The 25,936-nt window shown below is 41.9% G+C and overlaps 1 long non-coding RNA gene across 3 annotated transcripts in view; it reads right to left on the minus strand.

Moving 5' to 3' along the window:
- LOC139753368 (uncharacterized) overlaps window positions 1–21,771 on the minus strand; it is a 363,994-nt gene extending 342,223 nt beyond the window's left edge. For all 3 annotated transcript variants that reach the window (XR_011713696.1, XR_011713697.1, XR_011713698.1), the window contains exon 1: window positions 21,575–21,771. This is a non-coding gene — a long non-coding RNA (uncharacterized lncRNA). The remainder of the gene's footprint in view (window positions 1–21,574) is intronic.
- Window positions 21,772–25,936: the final 4,165 nt, after the last annotated feature.

A 25,936-nucleotide genomic window follows, 5' to 3' on the forward strand; every position in this document is an offset into this window, starting at 1 on the left:
TCTGATGCGTCCACATACAGAGCACTGCTCTAACATCTCGGGAGCTTCTGCCTCCACACACCCACACTTGACCGGGTCGAGTCCGCTGACCAAAACTCTCCCAAAATGACCGTAAAACTGACTCTGCCCCTCACTCCCTCGCCTCTGTGCTGGTGTTCCTGTTCCTTCTGCCCCATAAGGAATGGCCACTAGTGTACACGCCCCCCTGCCACTGCTAACACGACCACGTCATACTCGGAAAACCAAGGTGTCACATGACGACTGTGTGGCGGTTCGGCAAGCCCTTGCGTCACATGACGACTATGTGGCGGTTCGGCAAGCCCTTGTGTCACATGACGACTGTGTGGCGGTTCGGCAAGCCCTTGCGTCACATGACACTGTGTGGCGGTTCGGCAAGCCCTTGTGTCACATGACGACTGTGTGGTGGTTCGGCAAGCCCTTGCGTCACATGACGACTGTGTGGTGGTTCGGCAAGCCCTTGCGTCACATGACGACTATGTGGCGGTTCGGCAAGCCCTTGTGTCACAAGACGACTGTGTGGCGGTTCGGCAAGCCCTTGCGTCACATGACGACTGTGTGGCGGTTCGGCAAACCTTTGCGTCACATGACGACTGTGTGGTGGTTCGGCAAGCCCTTGTGTCACATGACGACTGTGTGGCGGTTCGGCAAGCCCTTGTGTCACATGATGACTATGTGGCGGTTCGGCAACTCGAGGATGAACCGTTGTGTCCTCTGTTTCTTTCCCTATAACGCTGAGCTTTGGAACTCTTGACCTTCTCCTGTTTGCCTTTACTACCTACCACCTAACTTCCCCCTAAACCCGTCTATTAGCATCACTCGTCTCTCTTTACCTCTCAGTCATCTTAACGCATCGCTGCCGTGACAACATATTACCGTGGGTGGAGTTCTCGCGGAAGGGGAAAGAGACAGAGACGAAAATTATATATATAAAGCAAAAAAAAAAAAAAAAAAAAAAAATATATATATATATATATATATATATATATATATATATATTTATTCATTTATTTATTTTTTTATTTGCTCTGTCGCTGTCTCCCGCGTTTGCGAGGTAGCGCAAGGAAACAGACGAAAGAAATGGCCCAACCCACCCCCATACACATGTATATACATACACGTCCACACACGCAAATATACATACCTATACATCTCAATGTACATATATGTATACATTCCTACGAGCCCACGGGGAAAATGAAACACGAAAAGTTCCCAAGTGCACTTTCGTGTAATAATCACATCATCAGGGGAGACACAAGAGAGGAATATAACAGTCAGTTGATATGTTTTGGACAATCACATGTTTACCAAATGGCGTCCTAGCTTCGTCTCTTCGATTTATATCAACTAACTGTTATATTCCTCTCTTGCGTCTCCCCTGATGATGTGATTATTACACGAAAGTGCATTTGGGAACTTTTCGTGTTTCATTTTCCCCGTGGACTCATAGGAATATCTTGATTACGCGCAAAATTGTGATCCTTTCCCATATGTATATATATATATATATATATATATATATATATATATATATATATATATATATATATACATATACATATATCAGGATTTGGGTGGTTAAGTTCATTTTACCCCCATGAATAAATGAGATGATTATCTTGTTAAGATTTCCGAATCAACTGAAGCAAAGTAGTTTATTATGAACGTTAATGGAGTTAATTGAGCCAACCGTGAGGCTTGGGTCAGTTTAGCCAATTAACTCTTCGCCGGTTAATCAAGTATGTTAATTAACCAGAGAAGATTTCCGAATTAACCTAAATGTTAATTTTGAAAGTTAACCATCTCGACTCTTGATTCCCTAGGTTAAGGGAGAAAGATTACGACCCGCGTAACTCCTTGGGCCGTAAAAGGCGATTGAGAGAGAGAGAGAGAGAGAGAGAGAGAGAGAGAGAGAGAGAGAGAGAGAGAGAGAGAGAGAGAGAGAGAGCAGGAAATATTCCCCTCTTGTATTATGAATATCCAGGAGAAAAATCGAAGATTTTTCCTCTCAAGGCTCAGTCGTCTTTTCCTGACGACGCCTCGATAAGACAGGAAATGGCGTCCTAGCTACGTCTCTTCGTTGTATATCAACTGACTGTTATATTTCTATCTTGCATCTCCCCTGATGATGTGATTATTACATGAAAGTGCACTTGGGAACATCGTGTTTTATTTTCCTCATGGACTCAGGAATATATATATATATATATATATATATATATATATATATATATATATATATATATATATATATATATATATATATATTGCGAGGTAGCGCAAGGAAACAGGCGAAAGAATGGCCCAATCCACCCACATACACATGTATATACATACACGTCCACACACGCACATATTCATACCTTTATATTTCCAACGTATATATATATATATATATATATATATATATATATATATATATATATATATATATATATATATATATATATATATATATGTACACACACACATACACAGACATGCCTTTATTCATTTCCGTCGCCACCCCGCCACACATGAAATGACAACCCCCTCCCCCCGCACGCGCGCGAGGTAGCGCTAGGAAAAGACAACAAAGGCCACATCGCTCACACTCAGTCTCTAGCTGTCATATATAATGCACCGAAACCACAGCTCCCTTTCCACATCCAGGCCACACAAAACTTTCCATGGTTTACCCCAGACGCTTCACATGTCCTGGTTCAATCCAGTGACAGCACGTCGACCCCGGTATACCACATCGTTCCAATTCACTCTATTCCTTGCACACCTTTCACCCACCTCCATGTTCAGGCCCCGATCACTCAAAATCTTTTTTAACTCCATCCTTCCACCTACAATTTGGTCTCTCACTTCTCCTCGTTCCCTCCACCTCAGACTCAAACATATACATCCTCTTTGTCAATCTTTCCTCACTCATTCTCTCCATGTCACCAAACCATTTCAATACAACCGCTTCTGCTCTCTCAACCACACTCTTTTTGTTACCACACATCTCTCTCACCCTTTCATTACTTACTCGAGCAAACCACCTTACACCACATATTGTCCTCAAACATCTCATTTCGAACACATCCACCCTCCTCCGCACAATCCTATCTATAGCCCATGCCTCGCAACCATATAACATTGTTGGAACAACTATTTCTTCAAACATACCCATTTTTGCTTTCCGAGATAATGTTCTTGCCTTCCATACATTTTTCAACGCTCCCAGAACTTTCGCCCTCTCTCCCTCCCTGTGACTCACTTCCACTTCCATGATTCCATCCGCTGCCAAATCCATATATATATATATATATATATATATATATATATATATATATATATATATATATATGTATATATATATATATATATATATATATATATATATATATATATATATAAAATATATATATATATATATATATATATATATATATATATATATATATATATATATATATATATATACATATATGCCTATGAGTCTACTGGGAAATGAAACACGATAAGTTCCCAAGTGCACTTTCGTGTATTAATCACATCATCAGGGGAGACACAAGAGAGAAATATAAGTCAGTTGATATACAAGGAAGAGAGACCCCCGGGTTACATTACAGGTGACCTCCATTCACTATGACCTCTGGGTCACACTACAGATGAAAACACTAACTATGTCACACTATAGACGTCATCAAACCCTACACATCTAGGATATACTGTAGATATCCTCCACACACTTACTGGTTCCGTCACCCTTCAAGTGACCACCATAAAGCACTCTTAGGTCATACTGTAGATGTCTTTAACATACCCATTCTTGGATCTCCACTTGAGAACAGACACCCGTGCATCACTCCCTCTGTCCTCAAACCAGTACTGGCTCTCCCTCCGGCTGCATTGAACATGCTAGACCCGCAAAGTCCAACTCTAAAGACGTCAGCATTTCCTAGGCCCCCATACATGACGTGTCTGCCATCAAGAGAGGTTAACTCTGAGATCCAAGTATCTGATCCATCCCCGCTCACCCAGCCCCGCCCTCTCGCCATCCACAATCAAGATGATTTGTCCTCTGTGTGTTTACTTCATATTTTTGCTGTTCATCTGCATACAACAGCGCCCCTGGGATTCGATGTGGTGTAGTTTATATCTGACGCTTTACAATTTTTTTTGTGTGTGTGTTTTACAGAAACTGCAGAATAGCCATGTTTCTAAATCACTTTCTCTAGTTACATTTAAGCTGTAGCATAATGATATCAAGTCCATGGGTTATTTCTGCATAGCAATGATGAGCACACACACACACACACACACACACACACACACACACCTAATATAAATGGGGCTGTACATCACTTCACAACCTAGTGGACATGAGAGGACCTACGGAAGCCACTTGGTGTGATCAAACTAGTGTTAGTGATTCCCCTCCAGGTACTGACATGACCCGGTTATAAGACCAGTAATCAATAATGTCATATCATACGTGTCTATCAATTTACGGGAATTTACGAGTTCGGGAGAGAAAGCTCTTTGCAACGCTTCAGCAGTGGGTGCAGTCTGCATTCACAAGTTGGGTCCACTGACACCTCTCACTTATCACTACACATCTGAACACATCAGGACATTTATCATTAACGCCTGTAGAGGTTTAGTGAGTGTTATACAGAGTTAAACGTTCACCAACGTCTTCTGGTATGGAAGTGAAGACTTCCTTCAACTTCCTGCAACAGAGAGAAACAATAATGGTACTGTTCCTGTGGCCAACAAAGGAGCATGAGAGGTACTGTTCCGGTCACCAGCACAGGAGCAACAGAGAACCTGCTCCTGCCACCAACAGGAGCAACAGAGAACCTGCTCCTGCCACCAACAGGAGCAACAGAGAACCTGCTCCTGTCACCAACAGGAGCAACAAAGGCACTGTTCCTTATCATCAACAAGAACAACAGATGACGTGTTCTTGTTGGTGTTCTGGTGGACCGTCCAACACAAGAACTTCCTGCCTGACCAACACGTATCTGGTCTTCCCAGAGGCGTCGGAGCCGCCAGCCCTCTCACCCAGGTCCCTCACCTGGTATTGATCACTCCCAAATTTACAGCCATCACAACCGTCAGTAACAGGTGGGCTGTACACATACGTGCACACTACCACCACACACGTCCTCCCCCTACACACACACACACACACACAACGTTCTTTCTTACGCGCACGCACACACACACACACGCGTTCTTTCGTACAAACATATACACACGTTCTTTCTTTAACATACACATACACACACACGACGTCCTTTCTTACACATATACATACACACGTTCTTTCTTACACAAACACATTTAGCTACAAACACGCAGCCAAATCATCCACACATTCTCTCTCATGCATACATACACACAGGTTAAGAGACGCAGGGCTTTCCCCCAGTAACGCACGTACCCATCACATTTTCTTTTCTCTCCTTCTCACACACACACGCACACACACACAAACGCACAGCACATTATAAGCCCCATCAATATGAGGGACTTCTAACGGTCTCACTATACGTGCGTGTGTCTGCACCTGGGTAACTGTACTGTATGAGGAAGGAGTCCTGCACTCGTGGGCTCCCTATCTCTTCCATTTACCATTATACAACATTAAGAATTTCCCTCTACACTCCCGTCCACTGTGCCTGTGTCTACAGTTACATGACGTAAGGTTACTCCGGTCCTCCACCGACCAACACCCTCCTGACGTGCTTCTCTGCATCGTAACTGACGCGTTAGTTTGCCCTCCCTGTGTGACCTCTCGCTCTACTTTATGTATGGAGATTTCAGAGAAACGTCCCCTCTCGAAATCGTCCGTTGAATTAATGAAAAAAAACTTGAAATTTGTGATCATATTTTCTCTTACTCTTCTCTCTTCCAGTATGGAAGAGATTTAAAGCCGAGAAATGTTGTATCTATGTTACATTACTCTTCGTCCTCTATCGAAATCGTCCATTTGATTAGAGAAAAAAAAATTGAAAGTTGTGATCATATTTTCTCTTACTCTTCTCTCTTCCAGTATGGAAGAGATCTAAAGCCGATGAATGTTGTATCTATGTCACATTACTCTTACTACCATCTTTGTAAGTCATTTGGTCGACATTTCTGTCAGTTCTAGTTGTTTACTTACTGGATGAGTGGGAAGACCAGCAGAGGACATGTTACTCTAATGCTGGTTTTCTATTTGAGCTGAGATGGCAGTGGTAACTGAATGCCCTAATTATGACCACCTCATTAATGCTCTCTCTCTCTCTCTCTCTCTCTCTCTCTCTCTCTCTCTCTCTCTCTCTCTCTCTCTCTCTCTCTCTCTCTCTCTCTCTCTCTCTCTCTCTCTCCTTTTGCATTTCGGCATTGATCTTAGCTATCTCTAGTTGAATTTGCCAGTACCGGGATCAACATTATCATAACTAGGGATATGGGGAGGGATCGAGGCTTCGGCCGACGTCACTGATGGGGCGGTATCGCCGACACCAATTTCAACATCAGGCGCAGCATCTACCATGTGCTCACTAGCAAAATGATTTATGACTAAGGTCTCCAACTGTACTTTACTAGCTTTCCGGTCATAATTCACTTCTAACATATCCTGCTGTGTTAAAGTTTTAATGTCCTCGGGAGAGGGCTCAGATCGACAGAACTGGTTAACATCAGCATCGCTGGTCACCGGCATGATTAACGAATCAAGGAAAGAGATTCCGTTAAGGCAAGAAATATCCTGGCGAGGTCGCCAATTTATATGTTACGAACTCAATACTTATTCAGGCCAGGTCGCCAGTAACATATCTGTTACAAATACTACTGACCTTGTCTTGCCAGGACGTTATAGATTTGTCAAGTGGCACAACTCAGGATAACACAATAATAAAGTTATGGGATTGAATTAAAGACCAGCATTACATTAAATCTACTTATAATGAAAGAATTCAAGTGCACAAAGATAGGCACATAAATCAGGCATGAATCATTACGTTAACACTGAAAGTGAGTTTAACATTGAACATGAGTCAACATTGAACATGAGTTAACATTGAACATGAGGTAACATTCCAGATAAGATTTCAAGCCAGGAGATCTCTTTCCTTATGACACTTTGTTCGATATCATTACACTTAGTTAGACCTGACGTGACACAGTAGACATCATCGTTACACTTAACTAAACCTGATGTAACACAGTAAACACTTAGCTAAACCTGACATGACACAGTAAACACTTAGCTAAACCTGCCGTGACACAGTGGTAACGGGCTTACAGCACAGCACTCGGGTAACGGGCTTATAGCAGTAACACCTTACAGCACAGCAGGGCTTACAGGCTTACAGCAGGGGACACCACCCACCTCGCTGGGCTAGAGAGAGAGGGATCAAATCTCAGCGGGTGTAGTGGGTACAGGTAAAGACAAGCGTTCACCCTTGCTGCAGTACAACGCTACACTTGATTGGCTATGGAATTAACAGCAATTCTGGTTGGTTGGAGGGTCCCAGAGTCTCGGCGTAGTCACACTCTCGGTCTTCTTGCAAACGTCAGCAACGATGACATACGGTGGTGAAATACCCCCGCAGCTGACCCCACGCCTGGACCTGGCGCCTCTGATTCATACGAACATGTGGGCACACACACCATGTTCGTAACAAAATATATATATATATATATATTTATATATATATATGGAGAAAATGAGAGAGGATGAACAGCTGGATGGCCTGTGGACCGATTGCCGCAACCAGGATTCGAACCTATGCGCTTGACCCCGGAAGGCCCGAGTTTACAGATCATTTCCTTAGCCTCATAACTACATGCAATCTCAAATTGTATGTGGTATTCAGGAGACAGACTGGGTACTTTGTTGATTTGTGGGTGTGTGTGTGTGTGTGTGTGTGTGTGTGTGTGTGTGTGTGATTATTATTTGTAGGTTACTGGGAAAGACTTTTACACTCGTGTTGCTCCGTCTGCTAACCTTGTATATATGTATCATGTCTTTACCTCTCTGTGTGTATGCACACATAAACATCCCAGCCTAAGCAAAGTACCCATTTATCAACCAGCCCAGAGGGGTGGATGAACACCTGGCTTGGGTGTGGGCCGACTGCCGCACCCAGGATTCCAACGTACGCGGAGCAGACTCCGGGCGGGCCCTTGTTAATTCATGGTCAGTAACGTTCACCGCTACACCATGGAGACCCGTGCGTGTGAGTGTGTAATCAATATTGGGAAAGGAACTTTACTTACCCTTTGGGAACCCCATCTCTTAACCTTGCATTTCTCTCACACAAAACTTTTACACAAGACTTTTAACTTTTCCAGCCGCCTCTCTACATTCCCTTCGTCTCTGGGCAGTTTGTTCATTGTCCACTACTCGCAAGTCGTGTCCTCACACGATCCTTCCGACACTGGCTCTTGGTTCGCACTCGTTTTCTAAATTTACAGAACTCGAGTACGTTCACATCGATGTGACCTTTAGGAATTTTTAGATAATTAATGTCTAACCCTCGTCTAACCCTCCTTTGTGTGTGTGTGTGTGTGTGTGTGTGTGTGTAAATACCTAACTGTACAGTGCGTGGGACCCTATTTCTCGAACATTCTCTTGCATAGGTTCTTAAAGTTTTTCAATACTGTCAGTGTTCACAATCTAATTACCTAGTTTTTGCCAATCATCCAACAACCTGATACTAAACCACTACTTCACATCTTTGCTGACAAACGTTTGCTTCGCTTCTTGTTACATGACCTTTGGTTACTTTATCAAAGCTTTACCCACACACATGTTCACTGTCGACGTGATCAGACTGATTCTTTTTTTACGGATGGTGATCAAGTCACCAATTACTTTTCTCCCAAATTAGGTCAAAGACGGGAGTAGGGGAAGGGGAGGCGGGAAAGATTCCACCCCCTCTAGCGTAAACAATGAACTTAATAATAGTGATGATTTAGATTACAATTATTCTAACCTTTATAGCAACTCACAAGAATGAAATAATGTATATATATGTTTACATGAGTCTTTCACTTGTGACCGTGATGCAAGGTGTCCGCTTTACCAGCGACCTTCTGAAGACACTGACGTAAGTCTATAAGTCTTCTCTACTTTCCAAAAACATGGTTTGTTTCATCTAACACAACCTCCTTGATATTTGGTGTAAGCTGTTTTATGTTATCAAACATAAATCTATCTTAATGTATCTTAATTAGGAAATAGTCATGTCTCAAACATACTTCTAGACATCTTTATTCAATTCTATGATAAGTCAATTCACACTACCGATTCAACATCCAAGTAACTCAGAAAGTGCTAAGTTCTCTGAGATGCATTGTGTTCTGACATACCATTCTTGTTCTAAGCTTTTCATCAGTGTCTCGGCAATTCCATAATTCGCCCACCCCTTGACCAAATCCTGCTGGATACGCTCTTAGTCGAATCTTTCTAGGCACGTGAACCGCTGCGCGAATCAGAGTAGATGACTGTGTTTTGGTCCTCTTGCTCCTTGGTCATCTTTATTTCCGCTGGCGTGGCATAAATCTCAGAGGTGAGGACGTAAGCTGCATGAGCGAATCCCAAGCGACTCTCTGGTATCGAGCCATATGTATATATATATATATATATATATATATATATATATATATATATATATATATATATATATTTTATTTTGCTCTGTCGCTGTCTCCCGCGTTTGCGAGGTAGCGCAAGGAAACAGACGAAAGAAATGGCCCGACCCACCCCCATACACATGTATATACATACACGTCCACACACGCAAATATACATACCTATACATCTCAATGTACACATATATATACACACACAGACACATACATATATACCCATGCACACAATTCACAATGTCTGCCTTTATTCATTCCCATCGCCACCTCGCCACGCATGGAATACCATCCCCCTCCCCCCTCATGTGTGCGAGGTAGCGCTAGGAAAAGACAACAAAGGCCCCATTTGTTCACACTCAGTCTCTAGCTGTCATGCAATAATGCCCGAGACCACAGTTCCCTTTCCACATCCAGGCCCCACACAACTTTCCATGGTTTACCCCAGACGCTTCACATGCCCCGATTCAATCCACTGACAGCACGTCAACCCCGGTATACCACATCGATCCAATTCACTCTATTCCTTGCCCGCCTTTCACCCTCCTGCATGTTCAGGCCCCGATCACACAAAATCTTTTTCACTCCATCTTTCCACCTCCAATTTGGTCTCCCACTTCTCATTCCCTCCACCTCCGACACATATATCCTCTTGGTCAATCTTTCCTCACTCATTCTCTCCATGTGCCCAAACCATTTCAAAACACCCTCTTCTGCTCTCTCAACCACGCTGTTTTTATTTCCACACATCTCTCTTACCCTTACGTTACTTACTCGATCAAACCACCTCACACCACACATTGTCCTCAAACATCTCATTTCCAGCACATCCACCCTCCTGAGCACAACTCTATCCATAGCCCACGCCTCGCAACCATACAAAATTGTTGGAACCACTATTCCTTCAAACATACCCATTTTTGCTTTCCGAGATAATGCTCTCGACTTCCACACATTCTTCAAGGCTCCCAGGATTTTCGCCCCCTCCCCCACCCTATGATTCACTTCCGCTTCCATGGTTCCATCCGCTGCCAGATCCACTCCCAGATATCTAAAACACTTTACTTCCTCCAGTTTTTCTCCATTTAAACTTACCTCCCAATTGACTTGACCCTCAACCCTACTGTACCTAATAACCTTGCTCTTATTCACATTTACTCTTAACATTCTTCTTTCACACACTTTACCAAACTCAGTCACCAGCTTCTGCAGTTTCTCACATGAATCAGCCACCAGCGCTGTATCATCAGCGAACAACCCTGGGGTCAGGGGAGAAAGAATACTTCCCACGTATTCCCTGCGTGTCGTAGAAGGCGACTAAAAGGGAAGGGAGCGGGGGGGCTGGAAATCCTCCCCTCTCGTTTTTGGTTTTCCTAATGAAGGAACGGAGGAGGGGGCCAGGTGAGGATGTTCCCTCAAAGGCTCAGTCCTCTGTTCTTAGCGCTACCTTGCTGACGTGGGAAATGGCGAATAGTATGAAGAAAAAGAAAAAAATATATTTTTGTCGAACCTTGGTGCTTTGAAGGGTTTTCTAGGAATCTCTTGTTTGACTTTCTTCTTTGGTGTTTTTTTCCTCCTCTTCCTGAATTTTGCATTCTTTTATTTGTTTGTGATGGGGAGAATTCTACACTCGTGTTGCAAGTACGGAGTCCTCACTCTTACTTGTGTGTGTTAAGTGAAGAGTAGAGTAAGTTTACACCCAGTATGATATCATTTTCAGCCCGACCGTATCTGGATAGTTGAAATGGACGTCCCTTATAGAGAGAAACGCCCTTAATGCGAAATGCTCCTTGAAAAAAGAAAAAAAAAGTCAACGCATCTAACCCCAAGACTAAGAAACACACTAATCCCATCTCCAGCCAATCCAGAGTTTTCTGCTTTACAAGTCAGTCCTAGCTTACTCCCCACAACAACATGATAAGCACTACTTGCTCTTGTGCAAGCAACCATGATAAACATTATTCTGATGTATCTATTCCTCAGCTTCTGCCATAAGGAGAGGCATTTTAGAGGAGAGTTCATTTTTCTTGTTTCCTGATACATCTTCCCGAACGATAACTGTTTCATGACAACACTGGTGCCTGTTCCTACTGTTTACACCTCGTTTTGTTTTTTCATCCCACTGAAATTAAACGTCACGTATACGCAGTTTTTATATGCCACAGACATGCATTCTTCTCATCACAAACAGGCACTATTCACATGCGACAATTAACAGCTATTATAACCTGCATTATGCAAACGTACCTTAGGAAAATATACGCACCTAATTGTGTCGATGTAAAAATTTATACATAACTCCGCGTACTACATTAATATGAACATTTCCGGAAACACAGTATCGGAATTCTGTAGATAATGAAATCACATCATTAAACCGGAAGAGTACATTCATATTTCTGGGTAGAAGTTAGGGTCCTCATCAGACACTCACTTTAATCCTGCTTTTCATCTTCGAAACGTAATGGGTTTTTTATAATCAATCTAGCTCGATTACATGCACATGGACGAATAAACCTTTACTACTCTAATTCGATCTGATAGCAATATAGGAATGACCTAGTTGGTACGCCTATATGCTTCAGCATTCATGAGAACTATCATAATTCTATTGATGCCTCGTGAAAATAAAGATAACGTGAAAAAAAAGTCAAAAAGCAATACCATTCTCCTCGCCTTATTCACTGTCAAGTAACGTTCTTTGAAGAGGATGATGGATTTGACATCATGATGTAGGCTAATGAAGATAGCCTTGTCATTACCGCGCCATGTAAGCAATACTATTCAAATTAATGTTTTCACACATGATTATCATATGAGGATATTAACAATTATAAAGCACTACCTCCTTGCCAGTAATCATACTCCGACTCTCAAAAGTCAGACTATATAAGAAAAATTCTGACATATTTTTGAGAGAAAAAAGTTTGACTAATGAAAACAATTATATTCTACTTATTTCAAGTTATAGTTAATGTTAACTATAGCTCTGTACAGCATATTACTTGTAAACAAAAAGTATACTATTTTCTTGTAATTACGTGATGGTTCATTCTGCAAGAAAACTTAAACGTGTTATAAACGTTTTATCGTTGCACTCCCTTACCTCACGCTCACACCCCAACACACAAACATCTGCTCGCTGCACGGCCCACGAGCCACTTCAGTACGCGAAGGCTAACCTAAACTCTTTCTCGCGTTATTGAACACAAGGACACCGCTCGGACTAGGATGATTTTAGGCTAAAATGGAGCAGCAGTGTGTGAGCCGCCATGGAACCAAGAGAACAGCCTGATGACCAAGGCAGCCCACAGACAAAGTTGCACTCTCCCCTGTGTTGCCGTTAACTGTTGCTGGGCTTTCAGTTGGATGGTGTGCGGGCAAAAACAAAAGGCATCTGCAATCATTTCCAATACCAATCTGATAACACTTTAGATAAAGGCACAGAACCTTACGAACTGAAGAGACGATTCAAGTTTACCCGAAATGAGTCTACCTGAAGCTTAACTGTAGAAGCCAAAAAACTAAACGATCAGAGAACGCAAAAACTTGCCTTTCAATACATAAAATGAGAGTTTATACACTTCATCACCCACTCTGACAATCGTGCCAAACAAATCTATGATACTGCTACCATTACTCTATATACCGAAACTAATAAAACATAAGCTAGATTACGACACATAATCTGTGTACCATAAGTTAGATTAGAAAGCATCGTATGACCGCTACTCTAGAATAGGGAAGCTTCTAAGAAGCTGTTCACAAGCAAGATGAGGGAGTATACCCCAGAATAGGGAAGCTTCTAAGAACTGTTCACAAGCAAGATGAGGGAGTATACCCCAGAATAGGGAAGCTTCTAAGAACTGTTCACAAGCAAGATGAGGGAGTATACCCCAGAATACGGAAGCTTCTAAGAACTGTTCACAAGTAAGATTAGAGAGTACACCCCAGAATACGGAAGCTTCTAAAGAAGTGTTCACAAGCAAGATGAGGGAGTATACCCCAGAATAGGGAAGCTTCTAAGAACTGTTCACAAGCAAGATGAGGGAGTATACCCCAGAATAGGGAAGCTTCTAAGAACTGTTCACAAGCAAGATGAGGGAGTATACCCCAGAATAGGGAAGCTTCTAAGAACTGTTCACAAGCAAGATGAGGGAGTATACCCCAGAATAGGGAAGCTTCTAAGAACTGTTCACAAGCAAGATGAGGGAGTATACCCCAGAATAGGGAAGCTTCTAAGAACTGTTCACAAGCAAGATGAGGGAGTATACCCCAGAATAGGGAAGCTTCTAAGAACTGTTCACAAGCAAGATGAGGGAGTATACCCCAGAATAGGGAAGCTTCTAAGAACTGTTCACAAGCAAGATGAGGGAGTATACCCCAGAATAGGGAAGCTTCTAAGAACTGTTCACAAGCAAGATGAGGGAGTATACCCCAGAATAGGGAAGCTTCTAAGAACTGTTCACAAGCAAGATGAGGGAGTATACCCCAGAATAGGGAAGCTTCTAAGAACTGTTCACAAGCAAGATGAGGGAGTATACCCCAGAATAGGGAAGCTTCTAAGAACTGTTCACAAGCAAGATGAGGGAGTATACCCCAGAATAGGGAAGCTTCTAAGAACTGTTCACAAGCAAGATGAGGGAGTATACCCCAGAATAGGGAAGCTTCTAAGAACTGTTCACAAGCAAGATGAGGGAGTATACCCCAGAATAGGGAAGCTTCTAAGAACTGTTCACAAGCAAGATGAGGGAGTATACCCCAGAATAGGGAAGCTTCTAAGAACTGTTCACAAGCAAGATGAGGGAGTATACCCCAGAATAGGGAAGCTTCTAAGAACTGTTCACAAGCAAGATGAGGGAGTATACCCCAGAATAGGGAAGCTTCTAAGAACTGTTCACAAGCAAGATGAGGGAGTATACCCCAGAATAGGGAAGCTTCTAAGAACTGTTCACAAGCAAGATGAGGGAGTATACCCCAGAATAGGGAAGCTTCTAAGAACTGTTCACAAGCAAGATGAGGGAGTATACCCCAGAATAGGGAAGCTTCTAAGAACTGTTCACAAGCAAGATGAGGGAGTATACCCCAGAATAGGGAAGCTTCTAAGAACTGTTCACAAGCAAGATGAGGGAGTATACCCCAGAATAGGGAAGCTTCTAAGAACTGTTCACAAGCAAGATGAGGGAGTATACCCCAGAATAGGGAAGCTTCTAAGAACTGTTCACAAGCAAGATGAGGGAGTATACCCCAGAATAGGGAAGCTTCTAAGAACTGTTCACAAGCAAGATGAGGGAGTATACCCCAGAATAGGGAAGCTTCTAAGAACTGTTCACAAGCAAGATGAGGGAGTATACCCCAGAATAGGGAAGCTTCTAAGAACTGTTCACAAGCAAGATGAGGGAGTATACCCCAGAATAGGGAAGCTTCTAAGAACTGTTCACAAGCAAGATGAGGGAGTATACCCCAGAATAGGGAAGCTTCTAAGAACTGTTCACAAGCAAGATGAGGGAGTATACCCCAGAATAGGGAAGCTTCTAAGAACTGTTCACAAGCAAGATGAGGGAGTATACCCCAGAATAGGGAAGCTTCTAAGAACTGTTCACAAGCAAGATGAGGGAGTATACCCCAGAATAGGGAAGCTTCTAAGAACTGTTCACAAGCAAGATGAGGGAGTATACCCCAGAATAGGGAAGCTTCTAAGAACTGTTCACAAGCAAGATGAGGGAGTATACCCCAGAATAGGGAAGCTTCTAAGAACTGTTCACAAGCAAGATGAGGGAGTATACCCCAGAATAGGGAAGCTTCTAAGAACTGTTCACAAGCAAGATGAGGGAGTATACCCCAGAATAGGGAAGCTTCTAAGAACTGTTCACAAGCAAGATGAGGGAGTATACCCCAGAATAGGGAAGCTTCTAAGAACTGTTCACAAGCAAGATGAGGGAGTATACCCCAGAATAGGGAAGCTTCTAAGAACTGTTCACAAGCAAGATGAGGGAGTATACCCCAGAATAGGGAAGCTTCTAAGAACTGTTCACAAGCAAGATGAGGGAGTATACCCCAGAATAGGGAAGCTTCTAAGAACTGTTCACAAGCAAGATGAGGGAGTATACCCCAGAATAGGGAAGCTTCTAAGAACTGTTCACAAGCAAGATGAGGGAGTATACCCCAGAATAGGGAAGCTTCTAAGAACTGTTCACAAGCAAGATGAGGGAGTATACCCCAGAATAGGGAAGCTTCTAAGAACTGTTCACAAGCAAGATGAGGGAGTATACCCCAGAATAGGGAAGCTTCTAAGAACTGTTCACAAGCAAGATGAGGGAGTATACCCCAGAATAGGGAAGCTTCTAAGAACTGTTCACAAGCAAGATGAGGGAGTATACCCCAGAATAGGGAAGCTTCTAAGAACTGTTCACAAGCAAGATGAGGGAGTATACCCCAGAATAGGGAAGCTTCTAAGAACTGTTCACAAGCAAGATGAGGGAGTATACCCCAGAATAGGGAAGCTTCTAAGAACTGTTCACAAGCAAGATGAGGGAGTATACCCCAGAATAGGGAAGCTTCTAAGAACTGTTCACAAGCAAGATGAGGGAGTATACCCCAGAATAGGGAAGCTTCTAAGAACTGTTCACAAGCAAGATGAGGGAGTATACCCCAGAATAGGGAAGCTTCTAAGAACTGTTCACAAGCAAGATGAGGGAGTATACCCCAGAATAGGGAAGCTTCTAAGAACTGTTCACAAGCAAGATGAGGGAGTATACCCCAGAATAGGGAAGCTTCTAAGAACTGTTCACAAGCAAGATGAGGGAGTATACCCCAGAATAGGGAAGCTTCTAAGAACTGTTCACAAGCAAGATGAGGGAGTATACCCCAGAATAGGGAAGCTTCTAAGAACTGTTCACAAGCAAGATGAGGGAGTATACCCCAGAATAGGGAAGCTTCTAAGAACTGTTCACAAGCAAGATGAGGGAGTATACCCCAGAATAGGGAAGCTTCTAAGAACTGTTCACAAGCAAGATGAGGGAGTATACCCCAGAATAGGGAAGCTTCTAAGAACTGTTCACAAGCAAGATGAGGGAGTATACCCCAGAATAGGGAAGCTTCTAAGAACTGTTCACAAGCAAGATGAGGGAGTATACCCCAGAATAGGGAAGCTTCTAAGAACTGTTCACAAGCAAGATGAGGGAGTATACCCCAGAATAGGGAAGCTTCTAAGAACTGTTCACAAGCAAGATGAGGGAGTATACCCCAGAATAGGGAAGCTTCTAAGAACTGTTCACAAGCAAGATGAGGGAGTATACCCCAGAATAGGGAAGCTTCTAAGAACTGTTCACAAGCAAGATGAGGGAGTATACCCCAGAATAGGGAAGCTTCTAAGAACTGTTCACAAGCAAGATGAGGGAGTATACCCCAGAATAGGGAAGCTTCTAAGAACTGTTCACAAGCAAGATGAGGGAGTATACCCCAGAATAGGGAAGCTTCTAAGAACTGTTCACAAGCAAGATGAGGGAGTATACCCCAGAATAGGGAAGCTTCTAAGAACTGTTCACAAGCAAGATGAGGGAGTATACCCCAGAATAGGGAAGCTTCTAAGAACTGTTCACAAGCAAGATGAGGGAGTATACCCCAGAATAGGGAAGCTTCTAAGAACTGTTCACAAGCAAGATGAGGGAGTATACCCCAGAATAGGGAAGCTTCTAAGAACTGTTCACAAGCAAGATGAGGGAGTATACCCCAGAATAGGGAAGCTTCTAAGAACTGTTCACAAGCAAGATGAGGGAGTATACCCCAGAATAGGGAAGCTTCTAAGAACTGTTCACAAGCAAGATGAGGGAGTATACCCCAGAATAGGGAAGCTTCTAAGAACTGTTCACAAGCAAGATGAGGGAGTATACCCCAGAATAGGGAAGCTTCTAAGAACTGTTCACAAGCAAGATGAGGGAGTATACCCCAGAATAGGGAAGCTTCTAAGAACTGTTCTACAGTCCACCCATTTCCATCAACAGTAATGCTGGTCTCCACAATAAGCCTCTTCATTGTTATTTCTGATGCTTATATATATATATATTATATATATATATATATATATAGATATATATATATATATATATATATTATATATATATATATTACACTTTGTCGCTGTCTCCCGCGTTAGCGAGGTAGCGCAAGGAAACTGACAAAAGAATGGCCCAACCCATCCCCATATACATGTATATACATACATGTCCACACACGCACATATACATACCTATACATCTCAACGTATACATATACACACACACACAGACATATACATATATATACATGTACACAATTCACACTGTCTGCCCTTATTCATTCCCGTCGCCACCACGCCACACATGAAATGACAACCCCCTCCCCCCGCATGTGCGCGAGGTAGCACTAGCTGTCATGTATAATGCACCGAAAGGATCACAATTTTGCGCGTGATCAAGTATATTCCTATGAGTTCGCGGGGAAAATGAAACACGATAAGTTCCCAAATGCACTTTCGTGTAATAATCACATCATCAGGGGAGACACAAGAGAGAAATATAACAGTCAGTTGATATACAACGAAGAGACGTAGCTTGGACGCCATTTGGTAAACATGCGATTGTCCAAGACAGACAACGAGCGGAAACCATGGTAAACCATGTAAAGTTCTGTAGGGCCTGGATGTGGAAAGGGAGCTGTGGTTTCGGTGCATTATTACATGACAGCTAGAGACTGAGTGTGAACGAATGGGGCCTTTGTTGTCTTTTCCTAGCACTACCTCGCACACATGAGGGGGGAGGGGGATGGTATTCCATGAGTGGCGAGGTGGCGATGGAAATAAATAAAGGCAGACAGTATGAATTATGTACATGTGTATATATGTATATGTCTGTGTGTGTATATATATGTGTACACTGAGATGTATAGGTATGTATATTTGCGTGTGTGTGCGTGTATGTATATACATGTGTATGTGGGTGGGTTGGGCCATTCTTTCGTCTGTTTCCTTGCGCTACCTCGCTAACGCGGGAGACAGCGACAAAGCAAAATAAATAAATAAAATGTATATATATATATATATATATATATATATATATATATATATAGAGAGAGAGAGAGAGAGAGAGAGAGAGAGAGAGAGAGAGAGAGAGAGAGAATCAGTTTTCGTAAAATAAAAGAAACGTGCGTCGTCTTATTCCTCAATATTTTGATCAAAAATGGCGAAATACATATAGTTTGTGTCCTAGGCTAGGTGACCGTGTACAATAGACTTTTACATTTGTGTCCTAAGCTAGATGACCGTGTACAATAGACTTTTACACCGTTTAAGTCCCAAAGCCTAACAGAGTCCAAAAAAATTACCCCTAAAAAGTGGGAAAGCTTGGCTGCACAGGTAAAATGAAGGGTTAAATCCATGGGTGGAATAATTATTATCCTTGCCTGACCTATATCTAGGGGGTTTCAGTCCCCACGTCCATTACTTAAACTAAACCTGATTTTACTCTTGATTTACCACGTCCGGCACAAACTACATAAAGTTGGCTAATTCTGACCACAACCTAGTAACACATAAGAACAATGAATAATCATATCATTTTTAGACAATACAAAGCGCCAGGGGCGAGGAAGAGCTCACCAGAAACTTCTTAGCTGGTCGACTTACACCTCATTTGTATGTTTCACTAGGTCGTAGAAGGCTTAAAAACTTCCAGCAAGAGACCTTCGTCTCAAAGACTGGCACTAACTTCGTCATATTGCACAAGCACTAGTCAAAAGTAACAATTTCGCGAAACAAGTTCAAATTACCGACTTAGCAACGACATTCGGCAACTCAAACGAAGTATGTTCCAGTACTTTTTCTGTCGGTGTTGAGAACCAAAGACATCACGATATATTTATGTTATTCTCGAAGCCAAAATCTGGAAAATACTAATGAATGATATAAAACTTATGTAAACCCTTACATGTAGCCTGATATGTAAAAGACACTGAAAAAAGCAGCAATTTATAAATCATGGATTACAGTGACAGAAACAAGACAAGTCAGCTGCTCCACTTGGAGGGAAAATCTCGAAATGTCCTGAAAATCCGAGGTTACACACCATAGACTGCAGATTTTCGGCCCTTGCATCAGTTTTTATTCCACAAGGGAAGGCAGTATATACCAGTGAAGAGACAATGCAAGTTTCCCTTAATTCTTCATAAGTTTATGCATGTGACCTAATCTGTAAGTCTACGCGCACTTTCTCATTGCCGAAAATGCCGAAAATCATATATATTTTTTCTTTATTCAATAAGTAGAATGAAATGAAATGCGCGGTTTTTTTTTCTTTTATCACAAGCGATTACTATTCCCTGCAATGTGATTGGGATTTTCCTCCATAAAAGTTAAAATTTGTTAGGTTACGGAGGAATATACTGACCGCACTGTTTAGTTTTCCTTTTTTAAGCATCTGGAACCTTGAAACGGCAGCGAACAATATCCACCGCCTTTTGAACCTTGTAATGTTAGTTTAGATAAGTAAAAGCAGACACAACCTTACAGAGCCGAACCGAACTAAAAGTAAAACTAAAATGAAAATATGCTTATATTTTAAATGCACACGTCTTAATTCATTCGTTTAACAAGATTCACGTAAACACAGTTTAAACAAAGGAACACCTTTAACCCGATATTATTATTATTCTCGACGCATATGCTTTTAAAACAAAATGCGCATCAAAAATGTAAATCCCTTCCGAAATACAGCGCGTTTGTTCACTACTATTCACACATAGGACTGTTTTTAGTGGGGCCATTTGAGATACTCTCAACACTTGTATTAGACATCAAGGAAAATTTCATGTCACTGAACATATGTATTGTTGCTTACCAGCCTTGGGAAATGTTGAATGTGGAAGAGACGAAATATCAAGGGCAACACCGTTTACGATGGTAACTTTTTGCATGGGTAAAGCTTGTTTCCTGTACCACACTTTGGGTCAACAAACAAACACCAGATTGTTTCTGTACTTGTTTAGCTAAGTTATCAGTTTTACCTACCCATGCAAATTAGTTTTGGATGAGTGATTTTATTCATTGCAAATGTGGTGTGGTGAGAATACAAAAAAATAAAGGATTTCGGAACGTGAATCTGAGCTTTATATAAAGCTCATTCTGCGATATTGGTTAGGTTAGGTTTGGTTTGGATAAATTTGCTTTTTATGTCTTTTAAACGATTCTGACCTCCATTTCTACAGCAAATAGCTACTTTTTGTGATCACCACCCAAAAACCTGGTTTCCAAGTAGACGTTTGAAACAATAATATTACCCATCCTAAATTCGATTACGGCAATTTTACCCATCTTAATTTCCCAAGCTGTCGAGATGTATTTTGTGTTCAATATTCTAGTCGAAATATGAGTCACATTCATGAGCGAGCATCATCGAGCCAACTGCCCTCAAATGTCAACAAACGGACGACAGACCGAGCGGGCGAGTTGTGCCACTGTCATGCCATGTGATCAACAACATATCCATCTTATTATATTTGTGAATATCTGCTATACATATCAGTTACTAGAGGAACTTAGGTGAGGTTCTCATTGGTTCTGTTGATTTCTTACAAGTATATTTATTTATTTTTACATTAGATAACGCCACATATCCTGTGGTATATATATCCCTCTACCATTCCCTTATCCGATATCGTAAAATGAAATTTGAATCCAAATGGTGCGTCGCAACACGTATTATATTTTCTCAACATTACACAAGCATTGCATTACAGCATCATTCAGTATCCGAAGCTAGTTTCAATGCAAGAACCACTGGTAGTTTACCTTTACATTTTCCTATTCTAAGGTCAAAGTAATGACAATCCTAATCAGTCTTTATGAATATATAACATTATAGGTCTAATGCTTACATGATAATTGGCTGAGAAAGTTACTAACCATCGAATTCTGCTGTTTCCTGTTTTCCATCATGTTGCTGATGCGTGGCAATTTCTAGGTCATACTACGCTGGCCACGTAACAAAAACTTTTCACCATTCTTTTCACTCACTGTGCCACTACAGTCCGAGATTTTTTGTTTTCTGAGCCACACCGTTACCCGGACGGGTGGAACTTCCTCCCTTCCCGTACCGTCGAACACAGCAGTTATTCTCACTTAAAGACTAACGGCAACGCTGAGTTCACCCAGGATAGTCTTGATCCGAAGCTCCAGACCTCTTATGATTCGAACTTCGCAGTGTCTGAACCTATATAGAGTTCCAGGGATCCTTCGAAGCACAACAAATTTACGTGACTTCACCTGTGTCGTACACTGTTCTTAATTGGGCTTTAGAAATGTGTCATAGCGATGAGAAGGAAAGTGATTTCGATAAGAAATTATTCCTTCCATGATCTCTATACTTTACGATGGTATGCTATATGAATTCCTTTCTATAGTGTTATAGAAAAGTTCACAAAAATGAGTCGAGTCTGCCACTGCGTGTTTTCCCCTTGTAAAACTGTCCTTGTTTGCCCATTTAGAGCAGAATTATCGTCTATATCATATTCTCATTTATCATCATCATACATTTTACTGGGAATCAATTAGATTTAAAATGCGTTTCTAGAGCGCTGCAGGCATCGTCTTTGTAGCATCATGTCACAGGCGTACCCACGAGACGAAGGGACGGGGGTGAACGCCCCTTTTGAACTACATAGTATAACTGAAATACTACTGACTTCCCATACATTTTCATAATTAACCTCTTTGGTTCCTCGTAAGGAAAAATGAATATATATACCGTACATGATAACTGTTTTAGTGATTTACACTGGTGACCAAATAACGAACTGTAACCGTTTCACCAACGTCCTAAAACAGATATATTTATAATAGAGAAATTTCCGCCGTCTACAAGAGCATCTTAATTGGTTTCGTGGAACAGTGCTTCCTTGATTATATGTCAGTTGTTTCATGTTATCAAATATCATCAATGCAACTTCATTTACAAATGGTTGAAAGACTCGGTTCTTATCATCAAGATTTGAATTCAGTTGTATTTGAACTTTACTAATATTAATAAACAGATTTAGCATCATGATCACTAAAGAAGCGCTAAGGTATCTAAAATACAATGTGATCATACGTACGCTATTGTTTTGAGCTTTTCATCACTATCTTGGCGAGTTGGCGATTCAACCCCCCACCCACCCCCACTCCTAAATCGTAGATACCCATCCTGGTTATAGTAACACCCTTTCTTTTTAGGTGGCATGTACAATTGCGTGAAACTATTCCTTGGTGAGTAATAACATCTTCCCTAAGGTTAGTTGTACAATAGTGAAGGAGTCACGCGGGGAGTGCTCATCCTCCTCGAAGGCTCAGAGTGGGGTGCCTAAATGTGTGTGGATGTAACCAAGATGTGAAAAAAGGAGAGATAGGTAGTATGTTTGAGGAAAGGAACCTGGATGTTTTGGCTCTGAGTGAAACGAAGCTCAAGGGTAAAGGGGAAGAGTGGTTTGGGAATGTCTTGGGAGTAAAGTCAGGGGTTAGTGAGAGGACAAGAGCAAGGTAGGAGTAGCACTACTCCTGAAACAGGAGTGGTGGGAGTATGTGATAGAGTGTAAGGAAGTAAACTTTAGATTGATATGGTTAAAACTGAAAGTGGATTGAGAGAGATGGGTGATTATTGGTGCATATGCACCTGGGCATGAGAAGAAAGATCATGAGAGGCAAGTGTTTTGGTAGCAGCTGAGTAAGTGTGTTAGTAGTTTTGATGCACGAGACCGGGTTATAGTGATGGGAGATTTAAATGCAAAGGTGAGTAATGTGGCAGTTGAGGGAATAATTGGTGTACATGGGGTGTTCAGTGTTGTAAATGGAAATGGTGAAGAGCCTGTAGATTTATGTGCTGAAAAAGGACTGGTGATTGGTAATACCTGGTTTAAAAAGCGAGATATACATAAGTATACGTATGTAAGTAGGAGAGATGGCCAGAGAGCGTTATTGGATTACGTGTTAATTGATAGGCGCGCGAAAGAGACTTTTGGATGTTAATGTGCTGAGAGGTGCAACTGGAGGGATGTCTTATCATTATCTTGTGGAGGCGAAGGTGAAGATTGTAGTGGTCTTCAGAAAAGAAGAGAGAATGTTGGGATGAAGAGAGTGGTGAGAGTGAGTGAGCTTGGGAAGGAGACTTGTGTGAGGAAGTACCAGGAGAGACTGAGTACAGAATGGAAAAGGATGAGAACAAAGGACGTAAGGGGAGTGGGGGAAGAATGGGATGTACTTAGGGAAGCAGTGATGGCTTGTACAAAAGATGTTTGTGGCATGAGAAGAGTGGGAGGTGGGCAGATTAGAAAGGGTAGTGAGTGGTGGGATGAAGAAGTAAGATTATTAGTGAAAGAGAAGAGAGGCATTTGGACGATTTTTGCAGGGAAATAATGCAAATGACTGGGAGATGTATAAAAGAAAGAGGCAGGAGGTAGAGAGAAAGGTTCAAGAGGTGAAAAAGAGGGCAAATGAGAGTTGGGGTGAGAGAGTATCATTAAATTTTAGGGAGAATCAAAACATGTTTTGGAAGGAGGTAAAGTGCGTAAGACAAGGGAACAAATGGGAACTTCAGTGAAGGGGGCTAATGGGGAGGTGGTAACAAGTAGTGGTGATATGAGGAGATGGAGTAAGTATTTTGAAGGTTTGTTGAATGTGTTTGATGAAAGAGTGGCAGATATAGGGTGTTTTGGTCGAGGTGGTGTGCAAAGTGAGAGGGTTAGTGAGAATGATTTGGTAAACAGAGAAGAGGCAGTAAAAGCTTTGCGGAAGATGAAAGCCGGCAAGGCAGCAGGTTTGGATGGTACTGCAGTGGAATTTGTAAAAAAAAAAAAAAAAGGGGGTGACTGTATTGTTGACTGGCTGGTAAGGTTATTTAATGTATGTATGACTCATGGTGAGGTGCCTAAGGGCTGGCGGAATGTTTGCATAGTGCCATTGTACAAAGGCAAAGGGGATAAGAGTGAGTGAACAAAGTACAGAGGTATAAGTTTGTTGAGTATTCCTGGTAAATCAATGGGAGGGTATTGATTGAGAGGGTGAAGGCATGTACAGAGCATCAGAATGGGGAAGAGCATTGTGGTTTCAGAAGTGGTAGAAGATATGTGGATCAGGTGTTTGCTTTGAAAAAATGTATGAGAAATACTTAGAAAAGTTAATGGATTTGTATGTAGCATTTATGGATCTGGAGAAGGCATATGATAAAAGTTGATAGAGATGCTGTGTGGAAGGTATTAAGAATATATGGTGTGGGAGGTAAGTTGTTAGAAGCAGTGAAAAGTTTTTATCGAGGATGTAAGGCATATGTACGTGTAGAAAGAGAGGAATGTGATTGGTTCTCAGTGAATGTTGGTTTGCGGCAGGGGTGCGTGATGTCTCCGTGATTGTTTAATTTGTTTATGGATGGGGTTGTTAGGGAGGTGAATGCAAGAGTTTTGGAAAGAGGGGCAAGTATGCAGTCTGTTGTGGATGAGAGAGCATGGGAAGTGAGTCAGTTGTTGTTCACTGATGATACAGCGCTGGTGACTGATTCATGTAAGAAACTGTAGAAGCTGGTGACTGAGTTTGGTAAAGTATGTGAAAGAAGAAAGCTGAGAGTAAATGTGAATAAGAGCAAGGTTATTAGGTACAGTAGGGTTGAGGGACAAGTAAATTGGGAGGTAAGTTTGAATGGAGAAAAACTGGAAGTGAAGTGTTTTAGATATCTGGGAGTGGATCTGGCAGCGGATGGAACCATGGAAGCGGAAGTGAATCATAGGGTTGGGGAGGGGGCGAAAGTTCTGGGAGCGTTGAGAAATGTGTGGAAATCGAGAACGTGTTCTTGGAAAGCAAAAATGGGTGTTTGAAGGAATAGTGGTTCCAACAATGTTATATGGTTGCGAGGCGTGGGCTATACTATGATAGAGTTGTGCGAAGGAGGGTGGATGTGCTGGAAATGAGATGTTTGAGGACAATATGTGGTGTGAGGTGCTTTGATCGATTAAGTAAAGAACGGGTAAGAGAGATATGTGGTAATAAAAAGAGTGTGATTGAGAGAGCTAGGCTATGGGCCTGCATGTTCTATGAAGGTGTGCGTTCCTATGCACTTTGTTCGTATTCATATACCTCCGCGTTGTACAGTTAGGTTCTGTAAAATGCTATCTGCTGGCTATGTGCGCCTGTTGGGAAATGACTGGTGTAGAGCCCCTTGCTCACCAACGTGAGACAAAGGGTATTCGAATACATGGTGTGGGAGGTAAGTTGTTAGAAGCAGTGAAAAGTTTTTATCGGGGA

Source organism: Panulirus ornatus, chromosome 14, assembly GCF_036320965.1.
Source record: "Panulirus ornatus isolate Po-2019 chromosome 14, ASM3632096v1, whole genome shotgun sequence".
Classification (NCBI taxonomy): domain Eukaryota; kingdom Metazoa; phylum Arthropoda; class Malacostraca; order Decapoda; family Palinuridae; genus Panulirus; species Panulirus ornatus.